Source organism: Lynx rufus, unplaced genomic scaffold, assembly GCF_022079265.1.
Source record: "Lynx rufus isolate CCGP_SWC_20201006 ecotype Redwood Valley unplaced genomic scaffold, mLynRuf1.p SCAF_30, whole genome shotgun sequence".
Classification (NCBI taxonomy): domain Eukaryota; kingdom Metazoa; phylum Chordata; class Mammalia; order Carnivora; family Felidae; genus Lynx; species Lynx rufus.
Genome location: NW_025814846.1, coordinates 8,398,363 through 8,411,704, shown reverse-complemented (window position 1 = coordinate 8,411,704; position 13,342 = coordinate 8,398,363). Strand labels below are relative to the sequence as shown.

Genomic DNA, 13,342 nt, shown 5'->3' with positions numbered 1-13,342 from the left:
AAGGATTGCACAGATCACAGAGAAGACATGTTTCTGGACCACCAACAATCATGTTCCTGTTGGCTAGAGAAGTCTCTCACCCAGAGCACCTCCCAATCTGATAAACATCAGCTTGAATGTCCAAAACATTGGGAATAGGAGTTAATGTCAAGTTGTTCTGGGATCTTTTGGCCTCCAACCCATTAGGCCAGTTCTCATAGACCTCCTGCTCAGAATCACCCCAGAGTGTTTATTTATTTTTTACTTTATTTTTTTGATGTTACTTTATTTTATTTTAGAAAGAGGGTGAGCATGTGAGCAGGGGAGAGGGGCAGAGGCAGAGCAAGACAGAATCTTAAGCAGGCTCCACACTCAGTGCAGAGCCTGACACAGGGCTCAATCCCATGACCTTGGGATCATGACCTGAGCCAAAATCAAGAATCAGACATTCAACCATCATAGCCACCCAGGCACCCCTCATCCTAGAATTTTTTAAAAAACAGCCAGAGTGAACTTGAATATCATATTGAGACCAAGTATCTTAAACTTACTAGAGCCAGAGTTTGAAATACAAGAATTTCCTCTTACTGCACTGGATCATTTGGAAGAAACCAGAGTCTCTGAAACTTTGTCCCTGACTTCCCCTTCTTGTATTAGATTCCAGGCAGGCTGAGGGATTACAGTAGTTTGTCCAGGACGGTTTTCCCAGCCTTGAGAGGCTATTTTCACCTGCTCTGTTGCATGTCTTCTCCCACCCATGCCCTGACCTTCAGCCCTGAGGCCCACAGTGGCCCTAATGGAAAATCTCTCTATGCTATAGTCTAGAAGCAATTTCTAAGAGCTGTGCTCAATCTATCCAAGTTAGACTCTAATATTCTAAAAGAAAAATTATTAGTAAAACAAAAAATGACTCAGAAATGCTGTCGTTATGAGTTGAGTCAGAAGCATACCATTCCAAACTGGAGGTTACCCTGACCCTTATCTGTTTCTTGAGTCACCTTGGGCTCCATCTACAAAATTCCTACCCTGGGCACTGTGACCATCTTCTTGGACTTGCTATGGGTACTAAGTTCCAGCCATCCATTTGAGTCTCTTCATTGCCTTCAAACCTTAAGAGATGGTGAAGGCAAGCCTAGGGAAGAGACAGGGGGCTTAAAGAGCCCCCAATCCCTGAGGTCACCTAGACCTATCTAGGGCTCTGCACCTGGGTTCTTGAATTTCTTCATGTGGTTCTACTGGGACCAGCCCTGGGATCCTTAATTTTTCCTGAATTGTGACCTAAAGGCCAGTCTTGGAGTTTCCTGAGAAGGAGTGGAGGTGGGGCTCCTCTAAGTTTACAAAAGGGGAGGGGGAGAATGAAGAATCTGTCCTCCATGCCTCCCACATGCATAGTTCTATACTCATCAGCACCACAGCCAGAGGGTGGGTGGGCAAGGCAGAGAGAAGGGAAAGTCATTTTTTATCCATTTGACAGATGTCGTGTTAAAATATTGTAGGGGAAGGAGGGCTGTAGGTGGGGGGAGGAGCAGAGAAGGAGATAGGTTGGAACTAATGGTTCTAATGTCATCTTTAAATGTGGCCATCTGCTCTAAGGTGGTGAGAACAGGAACAACATTTAGTTAGGAGCACTTTGACTTGCTCCTATATCTGGAGAACAGAAAGAAAAAAATAAATATATTTCAATCAATTTAAACACTTTTAAGTCTGCTAAGCATGCCCACCCAGGACAAAGCCTTGCAAATGCTTTGAGCCTTTCCAAAGAGAATGTAGGGGAGTCCTTACAACACAAAGAGGAAATCTGCACTTAAAGAGACCATCAGAAAGTAGAAGATGGTTTCTAGTGGCTTATTGATTTCCCTATGCCTGTTGGCTCACAGTGAGAGAAAAGACATTGGTCAAGGAATTAAGCAGTAGCTCTGATCCCTATCAGCAGTAGTTCCTATTGAGGGGTTGGCCATGTTTCTCCTAACAAAGTCTAGCACAATCCTGTGCTCTCAGTAGACATGGTAAATAGTGGATGAGCAGATGGCGGCGGTGTTCTGTGAGTAGTCACTGGATCAGGCCTTGGGGGACACAAACTGGCTGAGATGGAGTTGACTTACCTTCAGAGGAATGCACCATCTAAACTTAGGCTGTCTGAGAGGGCACAAGATCAGCACATTCAGACCCACCCTCAGGGCCTAGGAGGGATGGCATTGGGTCTTTGTCCCAATGGAAAAGTGGTTGTGCTTGTAACAACAGAACTTCAAGTAGGTCAGCCAGGCTTACATAAGACAGCTTCTGCCTGTCTGGGCTAGGTGAAGGAGGTGGGGGTGGAGAAGGGAAGGCCCAGGGCAACTGACTGAGGGACAAAGCACCCAGTGTGATGCTAGAACTTGAACATAATCTTCTTGACTCTGTCTCAGGTTCAAGAGCCTGGCAGTGGATTCTTATGCTCAGAGAAGATCTGGATTGGAGATTCTTAAGAACCGGCACACCTAGTTCAGCCTAACAATTTACAGATAAGAAAACTGAGGTTCCAGTGAAGAGGTTACCTAACATCTAAAGCTAGTCAGCAGCAGAGCCAAAATTAGAAACCAAGCCTACAGTATTTTAGAAAGATGGTTGTTAGTTGTTTTTGGTTAAAAAACATCAATTGGTTAAAAAATTAATATCTACCCCAGTATCTAAATACTAATGTAGTACTAATGCAGTATGTGTTTTATAAACATTTACACAAAAATGGAAATTAATTGATAATGAGATTAGCAATTTAATATATAAAGAACTTCCAGTGTTTTCTCCCTCAGCTTCACTTTGGAGATAACTGTTTTAGATATTTTCTGGTACTCTTTCCTCCCTCTGCTCTACAGATATCATCCCTTCAGTACTACAACCAGCACTGCCTCTCCTATCCCTCAGGACCCCAGACAAGTCTGACCCTGGAAATTAAGAACACCTCACTATGAAGGCTAAATGCAGACATTACCAGAATATCTCTCATCACCAAACGTCTTTGCTAAAGAATCTCAAATTCAAATTCACACTAAAATGCAAAGTGCAAAAACAAAAACAAAAACAAAACAACAATGGGACGGGAAGAAGAGACTCCAGGCCTGGCTTAGTTACTGATTTGTGGTATGAACTTGGGCAGATCTAGCTCCTCTCTGAGCTAGTTGAACTTGATTATCTCAAATGGACATTTGGGGTCACTTTTGAAAGATGCTGCTGCCTTGCTTCTAAAAGCAGGTTTTGACAAGAGACAGAGGGGAGTTAAAGGGGACAGAGGGGAGGCAAAGAAAACATGGAAACAAGGAAGTCAGAAGAGGTATGTAGTCTGATAAAAAATGTCAAAAGACAAAACTTGACTATTTTGAATTTTTGCCATGGGCTACATACACCCAAAATAGAATTCCAGTCCAAGGATGGCATTTAGGTTCCACTGCCAGAAGAAAGGGCACTGCCTTCTCCACCCAGTTCAGGCCACTGGGTTCAAGCCATTCAAGGTAGTTCTACAAAAAGAGTAAGTAGCACCACTTCCATGTTCTTAGCACATCACAGTTTCTAAGTTGCTTTCACATTCATGAGCTCACTGAATGAAGCTAAGTTGCTTTCACATTCATGATCTCCCAGAAACTCTGGAAGATAAGCCAAGTAGGAATAAGACCTTACATTTTAAAAATGAGAAAATAGGCTTGGACAAAGGAAGTCACTCAGTTATCCCAGGAGCAGAGGCCAGAAGAGAACTCAGATCGTCTGACTCACAGTCCAATGTTTTTCCTCTAATAATAAAAAAAATGGCTAACATTTACTGAGTACATACTATATGTCAAAGGCAAATCTAAGTTTTTACATATACTAACTTATTTGATCCCCATTTTAAAAATGAAGAAACCAAGGTTCAAAGAGTTGAAGTGATTGTTGAAGGTCACACAGCTAGAACCAAAACCCAAATAGTTTCACTCTAGAACCAGTGATCTTAACCTCTGCTCTCCATAGCACATCCTCATGCCCCACAGGTTCAAAGAACATCCAAAGTATAGCAAGGCATAGAACAGTGGGTATATAACCATTAAAAAAAGAAAAATGAGGGGCACCTGGGTGGCTCAGTCGGTTAAGCGTCCAACTTCAGCCCAGGTCATGATCTCACAGTTCGTGAGTTTGAGCCCCACGTCAGGTTCTGTACTGACAGCTTGTAGCCTGGAGCCTGCTTCGGATTCTGTGTCTCTCTCTCTTTCTCTCTGCCCCTCCCCAGCTCATGCTCACACTCTGTCTCTGTCAAAAATAAATAAACTTAAAAAAATGAATATATCCATACATATTTATATATCCATAGAACATTTCTCTGGAAGGACCCACTGGTGACCTCTGCAGAGGCAGCCACATGGCTGGAAGGGAGCAGCAGGAGGGAGATTTTTCACTGTGCATCCTCTTATATCGTTCAGATTTTGACCATGTGGATGTATTTCCTATTAAAAAATAAAATAATTTTAAAATAAGGTGTCTAGGGTCAAGGGATCTGGGGAAACTGTGTGGCTGCTTCTTGGCAGGGCTTCAGCAGCTAACTCTTCCCTATACACTCTTTGGGCTCTCAAACTTGAAGAACAGAAGGTGTCTCTCTCCTTTTTTCCTCCAGTTTCCCCACTCCAGAAACTGTCTAATCCCCCAGACAGGGAAGTACCATAGTCATCCTACAGATTTTAGCAGCACAAATGAAAAACACTTTCATTTAGGCTCCCACAGCCAATCAGGGGCCATAGGAAAGTAACATATTCACAGCAGGACAGCTGAAGAAAGACACAAAAGGCCATCTTCCCTGATGCCTAGCACCCAAGGCATGACTTCCACAGATTATTTCATTGCCTTCCTGTTACCACTCAGTTTCAATGTATCTCTCTTAGGTTCAGAAAGGCAAAAATATACAAGGTAGAAGGCCTCCTAGAAAATCTGGTCCAGCTTAAGAGTCTATGATATACAAGGAAGAACACATTAAGTGAGAAAAAGTCAGCCCAGCTGAAATTTAATGCCCACATCAAGGCCAGGTGAGAATCAGCAAAGATGGTCTCAAGGGACTCTTCCAGCTTTGGTTCTTGAATAACCACTATCTTATCCTTCAAGAGTTGGCAAAATACTTCACAGACTAAGGCCCTCAAACATTATATTCTTAGATACATTTCTACCTAAACCCTTATGCAGGTCAGCCACACAAAGCTTCTGTACCCAGGAAGCTATGATGAGGTGGGGGTTGATCAAGTGCCTTCAGGGACCCTTCTCTGAAGTAGCTTAAATGGGCAGCACAATTCCCTATCACAACAATTTAGCATCTTCTCCAACGCTGCACTGCTTCCAACATGCAGGATACCAGTAGGACTTAAACTGCTGTAGAAGGGATGAAAGATCAGTGAATGTGCCTCTCATGGGCAAGCAGGATACTTCTGGTGAAGGCCAGGCCCCAGATAGCCCCCCTTCCTTGTTCTGTGTCAGAAACAAATCAAGTTTTTAAATTATGTTAACTTAAGCTGCCATGGGCAGCTTTCTTTAGCACCGGATTTCTGGCTGGTAGCTTGGAACTACATATAGAAAGAACACTAAACAGAGTCTGAAGGCATGGATCCACCACTGCCTAATTATATATCCTCAGGCTGGTATCTGCCTCCACTGTGCTTCAGTATCCACATCTGTAAAATGGAGACAATACTGGCCTTAAAGGAAGGATAGGGGAAAGGAGTGAGAACTAAAATGAAAACAAGCTCCTGAATTACCTCTAAACTACCTGTAATAATGACCTGGATGAACTCTTAAGAATCCAAACAGCAGCAAAACATGTTCAACATTTTATGAGACACATTTCACATCCTTTGCCATGATGAATTCTTGTGCCCAACAATCCTGAGGTTTATAGTTAAGCCCATTTTACAGATCAAAAAACTGAGGCTTGGAAGACCTTTGGCCACAATGTATAATGGCAAGAAGAAATCTGAACTTGAGCCTATGTAGTCTAGTTCCTGACCCATCCCCTTCAACAAAGCAGGTGAAATGGTCCTGAGCACAAAATGGAATAAGGCACTCTCTTGGGGTCAGCATTCCAGGTTGCTTCCTCTGGCAGATGGCAGGTATAGGTCTGACTTTGCTTTTCCTAGATTAGGAAGAAGTCCTTGCTCCTGATGTCCTCCACTTTTCCTTGCTGCCTAGGGTTCTGAGGAGGCAAAACTGTATAATGTTGCAAACCTGTTTTCTGAGAAAGGATTGACCTAGCACTGAAAAAAATCTGTAAGGTTGAGGGTGACCCCAGTATGACTTTGATCAACCTGACACCATGAGGTTTCCTCTCCCTGACCCCCTTTTCTTTCTATGGCTACTGTGATAGGAGTCAGGCCTGGTTGTTGATGGGCATTGAAAGTAGCTTAGGGATGGAAGTACAGATTCATGGGTGAAGAATTAGTATGTCTGCAAAGCATTTTCTCAACTTTTAGTCTGAGTTCTTGCCAGCATCTGAGGGATATACTGGCTATTTTGCCTACAGACCAAAGAAGACCCAGACAGAGGAGGGAACCCCGACTGAGGTACACCCTAAGTTTCAAAACAGTGCCTGGAATTCATGTTTCTTGATCTCAAATGCAAAGTTGAGAAACAAGCATAGGCCTGTCATAGTCAAGAGTATCCCACTCAGGGTAAGGTTGCTGCTGCAGGGCAGACCTGGCACATTCTAGCTACCTGTCTCTCTGGTTAATACCTTCAATCAACACTGAGTCTAGGGTTCTCTCCTTCCAGCTCCAGCCTTGGGTTACTAAAGGCCAGAAAGGCCTCCCTAGGACATCCCGACCTGATTTCCAGGTTGAGAAATTCTAAAAATAGCAGGTCCTCATTAGTGGGGCCAGATGGCTCAAGCTGTTGTGCCTAGGGGCAGGGTTGTGGTCATTAAGAATGTGGCTACTGAAGTGGCCTGAGGTGATCTCTAAAAATGGTTCCTATTCACTTGACCCAGAAAATCCTACAAAATCATGCAAAGCAAGAGGTTCAAATCTTCATGGTTACTTCAAGAACACACATGAAACTGCCCAGGCCATCAAGAGTATGCATATGTGAAATGCCACTAAGTATGTGAACGATGCCACTTTGCAGAAGCAATGTGTGCCATTCCATTGCTATAATGGTGAAGTAGGTAAGTTTGTCCAGGCCAAATAGTGCAATGGGACACAGGGCCAGTGGCCCAAAAAGAGTGCTGAATCTTTACTTCACATGCTGAAAACTGCAGAGAGTAACGCTGAACTTAAGGGTTTAGATGCAGATTCTCTGGTCATTGAACACACCCAGGTGAACAAAGTCCCCAAGATGCAGCATAGAACTTACAGGGCTCACAGTTGGACTAACCCATAAATGAGCTCTCCCTGCCACATCAAGATTATCCTTACTGAAAAAGAGCAGATTGTTCCTAAACCAGAAGAGGAGGTTGCACAGAAGAAAAAGATATCCCAGAAGAAACTGAAGAAACAAAAAGTTATAGCCCAGGAGTAAATTCTGAATAAAATGCAAATAAAAGTTTTTTAAAAAGGAGAAGAAAATGGCTGTTCTCTCTACCCACCACTGACCCAGAAGAGGCTGGGTCTTACACATCCTGCTACTTCTCCTCACATCCTCCCACCTACAATTTAGATATACTTGTTGGGGTCCAAGTTGTTACTTCGTTCCCAAGAAAAATGAACTGTAGTATTCAGTTACTTTAGGTTGTCTAGGACATTCTTTCACAATCATATCATTCCATAATTGTTTGGAAGTGATCGGTGGATGGAGAAGCAGGTTCAAGCTTTCTGCGCTGATTAGTGCCAATTTATCTTCTCCATTCTTCTCCATCTGCCTATTAACACAACATCTGAGGGCTCAGTTGCAAATTTTGTTTGCATTGAAGAGACTGCTATAACACATGCCATTTTGAGTATCCATTTTATCCTTGAGCTCACTGCCCTCTGAAGTCTGATTTCAGGGATAAAGGAAGGGAGGGCCAGAGCAAACTGATAAAGGCCCACCAGGTAGGGCCAGCACTGGGATGTGCCCACTTGGAAAGCTGGGACAACTAGTTGGTTCTAAGGGTAGCATGTGTTCTGGATCAGAGTGTGCCCTATAGGGGTGTATGGGGCATGTGAGTGTGCCCCATAGGTGTGTTAAAATGTATCTCATCGGGGGAGGGTGATTCATGCAGGCAAGTTCTTAAAAGTATGTATTTTAGGGATAGGAGTGTATTTTCTGGGGGTAGGAGTATATCTGAACATGCATTTCAGTGTGCCCTATGTGTATTTGGGTGTGCAGTCATACCTTATATGCATGCACGTGTGTCCACACAAACAAATTTGCATAAGCATGCATCATATGTGCCTTTGTGTGTATACCCTGCCCGTACAGAGTTAAGTCCAAATGTGAGTGTACCTCATGATAAACTGAATGTGTGTGTTCCAAGTGTGTCAATGTGAAAGTGTACTCCACACTTGTATCCCATGTGTATCCCAAATATACCTCACAAAAAGAAAACCTCCAAACTGAACATGAAAGGCAAAAGAATCTAGGGCTACCCTTCATGCATCCCTGGATGATATAATATTTGAGTGGACGTACCATAGGTCAAAATAGATGTATCTGAAATGTCAATCAGTAGTTCAATACCAACCTAGCCAGAATTATCTAGTGGCATCTGCCTGGTTTTATCTGCTATTGACTAACTTTTATAACAAGACCTAGATAGAAACAAAGTGCAGAAGGCATCTTTAGAACAATATCATTGCCAAAGGCCACTTGGTTGGTTGGTTGGTGAATTGATAACAGTTAACTCTACATTCTAAGCTCTTCCTTGCACACCACTGCTTTTAAGAAGCAGCACTGATCTGAGTCAATCAGAGCAATTCTATGTATGAGTCAATTTCCTTAGCCCTAAAATGGGGAATAATCCTGGCCTTGCTCACCTCATAGGGTTGTGGAGAAAAGGCCAATGTGGCCAATGTGGCCAATGTGTGTATAGAAAACTATACAATAGTCCTTATCTTCTAGCTCTGCCCTCCAAGCAATGAGAATTTTCCAAACAAAATGATACAGACAAAGGTGAAGAGTGTTGATTTGTTCTAAGTAGGTCATTTGTTAGGAGCCTGCAGTTTCTAACACAACTCTTAATTGTATCATGAAAACCCAGTAATGCTCATCACAAATCCTAGCCAAGGACCTGGGGGCCAAGAATTGATTTTTAATTGCCAGGTGCCTCGATGGTTCTGGCTTGATGGACTTGAGAAGGCACTAAATAAAAACACAATTAATTCTGGCTTTCTGCCAAGCTCCTCTTTTAGCTTTGCAGGAGACAGGGAGAAAGCTAGTCTGCTATTCATAGCAATATGTATGTGGCTGGGTGGGGGAGATGGAACTGAGGGTAAGTAAAAGAAAGCCTCCTATAGAAAAAAAATCCAGCTTTCCACCAAGGACCCAAGACATGGGCCAAGTCACAGAACTTTTATACTTTTAATGGAGAGAAGTAAAACAGTCCTTCATGCTGTGACTGAGAAATAAGGCACAAAGACAATGGTATTTGTTCAAGGTCACCCAGTGACTGAGTTCATTTGCAGCCCCTCTTAAGTCATGTGTATGTCTTTCATTAACAAAACCTTTACAAAGGGCCTACTGAGTGTCACTTCCCTCCATTGTAACAGTCGCACTGAGATTTCTGCCTCAGAGAGTTCTCAGGGATTTACACCCCAATTAACAGAAAAGAAAACAAATTCAGAGAGGCTAAGTACCTTGCCCAAGGTCATAGAACTAAAAAATGACAGATTACTAGTTCAGTGACCATTTGCTTCCCATCACACTACACAGGTTTCCTTCACCATCTGTGAAAATCAAAAGCAGCTTGCAAGCCACAAGTCCAGGAACTCACATCCTTGCTAGGCAATGTTCTAGTTCCAGTACTACTACAAACATACTGTGCTTCCTTGAGTGAGTCCTTTCTCTTTCTAAGCCTTCTAAGCCTAGTTTTCCAGCTTCCACAATGAATTAGATTCAGAATAGCTGTAATACCCCTTTTCTAGAAGATACAGCCATCTGGAATGACTTTAAATTGCACTATAACTTCCAGAGCTTGAGCCCAGATCAGATGTTATATGACAATGACTCTTTGAGTCTCATTTTTCTCACCTGTAAAATGATATTTCCTGTCCTTACTACTTCACAGGACTACAGAAAATATCAAGTGAGATAATTTGTAAAATCCCTGAAAAGTGTAAGACAGTATTGATTCTTGACAATCAAGAATCAAGCAAGCATTACTAGTCCCAGTTGCCTTTCTCTAAATCCAAGTACAGAAAGTGTCTATGTGCATTTTGTCCAATAAATCTTCCTGAGTCCTCCTGTGCAGTTCAACCTTGATTCTTAAGACAAGCAGTTCATCTGGTTGCAAGGTCTAAGGGAAATTAATAAATCCCTCCACTCCCTTTGGGCCCTAACCACAAAACAGTCTCATAGTTTTGCCTTTGTTCTGAGCCCCCCGCCCACTATACTAGGTCTACCACAGCCTCTCCTAGGGTCACCTGGCTCCCCACTGCCTGCCTCTTTCCCAATGTCAAAGCAGCCACTACTGCCCAGACCTCCTGCCAACCAGCAGGGTTCACAGAGGGAGGAGGAAGGAAGAGAGTGGGCAGAGAAGAGGCTGTGGGAGGTACAGCTAAAAGTAGCTGCTGTCTTTAGGCACCACATTCTGAGGGGGTGGGGGTGGGCACTTAGCACATTCTTCCTGCAGCCAGCTGGGCATGGAGGTGCATGGTTCCCCCTTCTCTAATGAAGACAGGCAGGCAGAGAGTTCAGAGCTTCCAGAACCATTCCCAGAGCTGGTTATGGGTATGCAGTGCTGGCCTCTTCTGGACCCTGAGGGTGGATGTTTGCACAGCACAGGGCTGCATCCAGGGCTCCCTCCCTCAGGAGAACTAATGTAGTCTGCATTGCAGGAGATTCTATGATTCCCTGTCCCTCACCTCACTGCCTGGCACCCCAAGGACTACTGACAGGCCTGCTCCCCTCCAGGAGGTTGCATAATACTACTGCTCTCCCAGTTTCTCTATCAACTTGCTTTCTCCAGCCAAACTTGAGAGTGCATTCAGGTCTCTGATCTAGCCAAAGGAGCACTGAGCCAGCACCCTATAGCAGAGGTAGCAGGTTACAGAACATAAAGTCCTGATTTGAGGACTCAGGATCCTAGGCCCATCATTGAAACCTTGGACAAGTCCCTTTTCCCTTCAGTGCCTTAGTTTTCTCACTTGTAAAATAGGAATGCATGCTATAGATCTCCAAGGTATTCTTATCTCTGTCCCTTTGTGATTCTCTGTGAATCCTGCCCACTTAAGTGAAAGAATTACCTCCCCTACCTAAGTTTGTCCTATCTTCTAAGCAGTCTGAACTGGGCAGAGCCATTCCCACTGTCCTAATCCCAATTCCCCTAATAAGTAAGGTCTACTCTGGCAAGATTCTAGACTCTGTTTTCCACCTCTGTCCTAGGCCCATTTCAACCAAACTAGTTCTGCTTTTTCCTGCTCTATATAGAAGCTTCTGGCTCAGATTTCATTTGAAAATATGGTTCTTCTATTGAATTCACTCCTCATTTTAATGACATGGGAACTGAGGCCTAGTGGGGAATTGCCTTTATCCCCTGGTGGGAAAGTGGCAGCAAGGTAGGAACAGAGCCATGGCTTGCTTCCAGGGGTCCCAAGACAATTTACAGTGTTTTTATTTCCTACTGAAGGTATGCCTTCCATATAGTGTCTCTGCTATGCATGCACAACTTTCCTTCTTCTCTGCTACCAACTATTGACTTTGATGCTCAAAGACCAAATGGCCAATTCTTGCCAAGGGAAACTAGCACAGAAGAATGATAAGGGCAAGAAAGAACTGACCTCAAATACACCCTTAATGTTTCCTTTTCCTCCAGGTTGCCCCTTCACCCCTTTCTTCTAAGTTTCCTCATGAGTTTTGCTCTATGTCAGTGGAACCCCTTCAGTTCTGAGCCATGACCACATTCTGACCACAGAGCCCACCATGCAGGACACACTGGAAGAACTACAGGATATAGCGTCGAGAGGCCTGGTTTCTAGGTCAGGAACTACCACTTCCTGAACTGTGTGTCCTTGAGTGAGTCACTTAATCTCTCTATGCCTCAGTTTCCTCAACTACTTCCAGGTTTTAAAAGGAGCCAATGACAATGAGAAAGAATGAAATATGGCCTTTTATATCAACATGGATGGAACTGAAGAGTGTTATGCTAAGTGAAATAAGTCATACAGAGAAAGACAGATACCATATGTTTTCACTCTTATGTGGATCCTGAGAAACTTAACAGAAAACCATGGGGGAGGGGAAGGGAAAAAAAGTTAGAGAAGGAGGGAGCCAAACCATAAGAGGCTCTTAAAAACTGAGAATAAACTGAGGGTTGATGGGGGGTGAGAGGGAGGGTAAAGTGGGTGATGGGCATTGAGGAGGGCACCTGTTGGGATGAGCACTGGGTGTTGTATGGAAACCAATCTGACAATAAATTTCATATTAAAAAAATAAAAGGAGCCAATGAAATAACTAGAGAACTTTTTCAAAATTCTTATTAACAGTAGTAGTATTAACTAAATAAATGGCTATTTAAAATACCACAGGAAGGGGCTCTGGGCTGTCAAAGTAGCCATGACATTTCCTCCTTTCCCAGACAGACCTACGAGGCTGATATTTTATCTATAAGAGGCAATTCTCAATTATCCATGCAACATGTCTTTTTAAAGACTGCTAAATCTCAAACTGGAATCTTTCTGCCACTCAGTTCACTGTTGGGCTCTCTTCCCTGCTGGCAGCCACTGTGTGCTCAATGAATACAAGCTTTTAGAAGAAACCTAAGCCAAATATAATTAGGAAAGCAGATCTATTACCCCCACCCCAAATCACCCTATGTATTCCAAATCTGCTAAAAAGGATCTTTTGGATTACCTGCTGGTTTTGAATAATAATATCCTTAATCATTTTGATCATTTTTATTAATCACAAAGTAAGCACACATCATTAGACAGAAGAAATCTTTCAAGCTATCTAATCCTCCTATCCTATCTTGCAGATGAGGAATCCAAATTTCAGAGGGGAGAAGTAATTTACCCAAGGTCACACAGCAAAGGAACAGAATCTTCCCTACTATTACAGCAAATGCACAAGGACTCTTTTTTCCTGAAGGGTTCAAACCATCTCACAGCTGATAATTTTAAATCCAAATAGGTCCTCAGACTACTCACTCTCTAGGGTTGAGTCCTTTTTAGAGTGGGCACAAGCCCCTCAAATTCATCAAGGCCCCCACAATCCTAGAATAAAATCTCACCATCTGTGAAGCCTGCCTATT

At 43.2% G+C, this 13,342-nt stretch overlaps 1 pseudogene; it reads left to right on the top strand.

The window, feature by feature from the left end:
* The first annotated feature begins 7,017 nt into the window (after positions 1-7,017).
* LOC124521602 (60S ribosomal protein L17-like) lies at positions 7,018-7,473 on the top strand (annotated as a pseudogene).
* Positions 7,474-13,342: the final 5,869 nt, after the last annotated feature.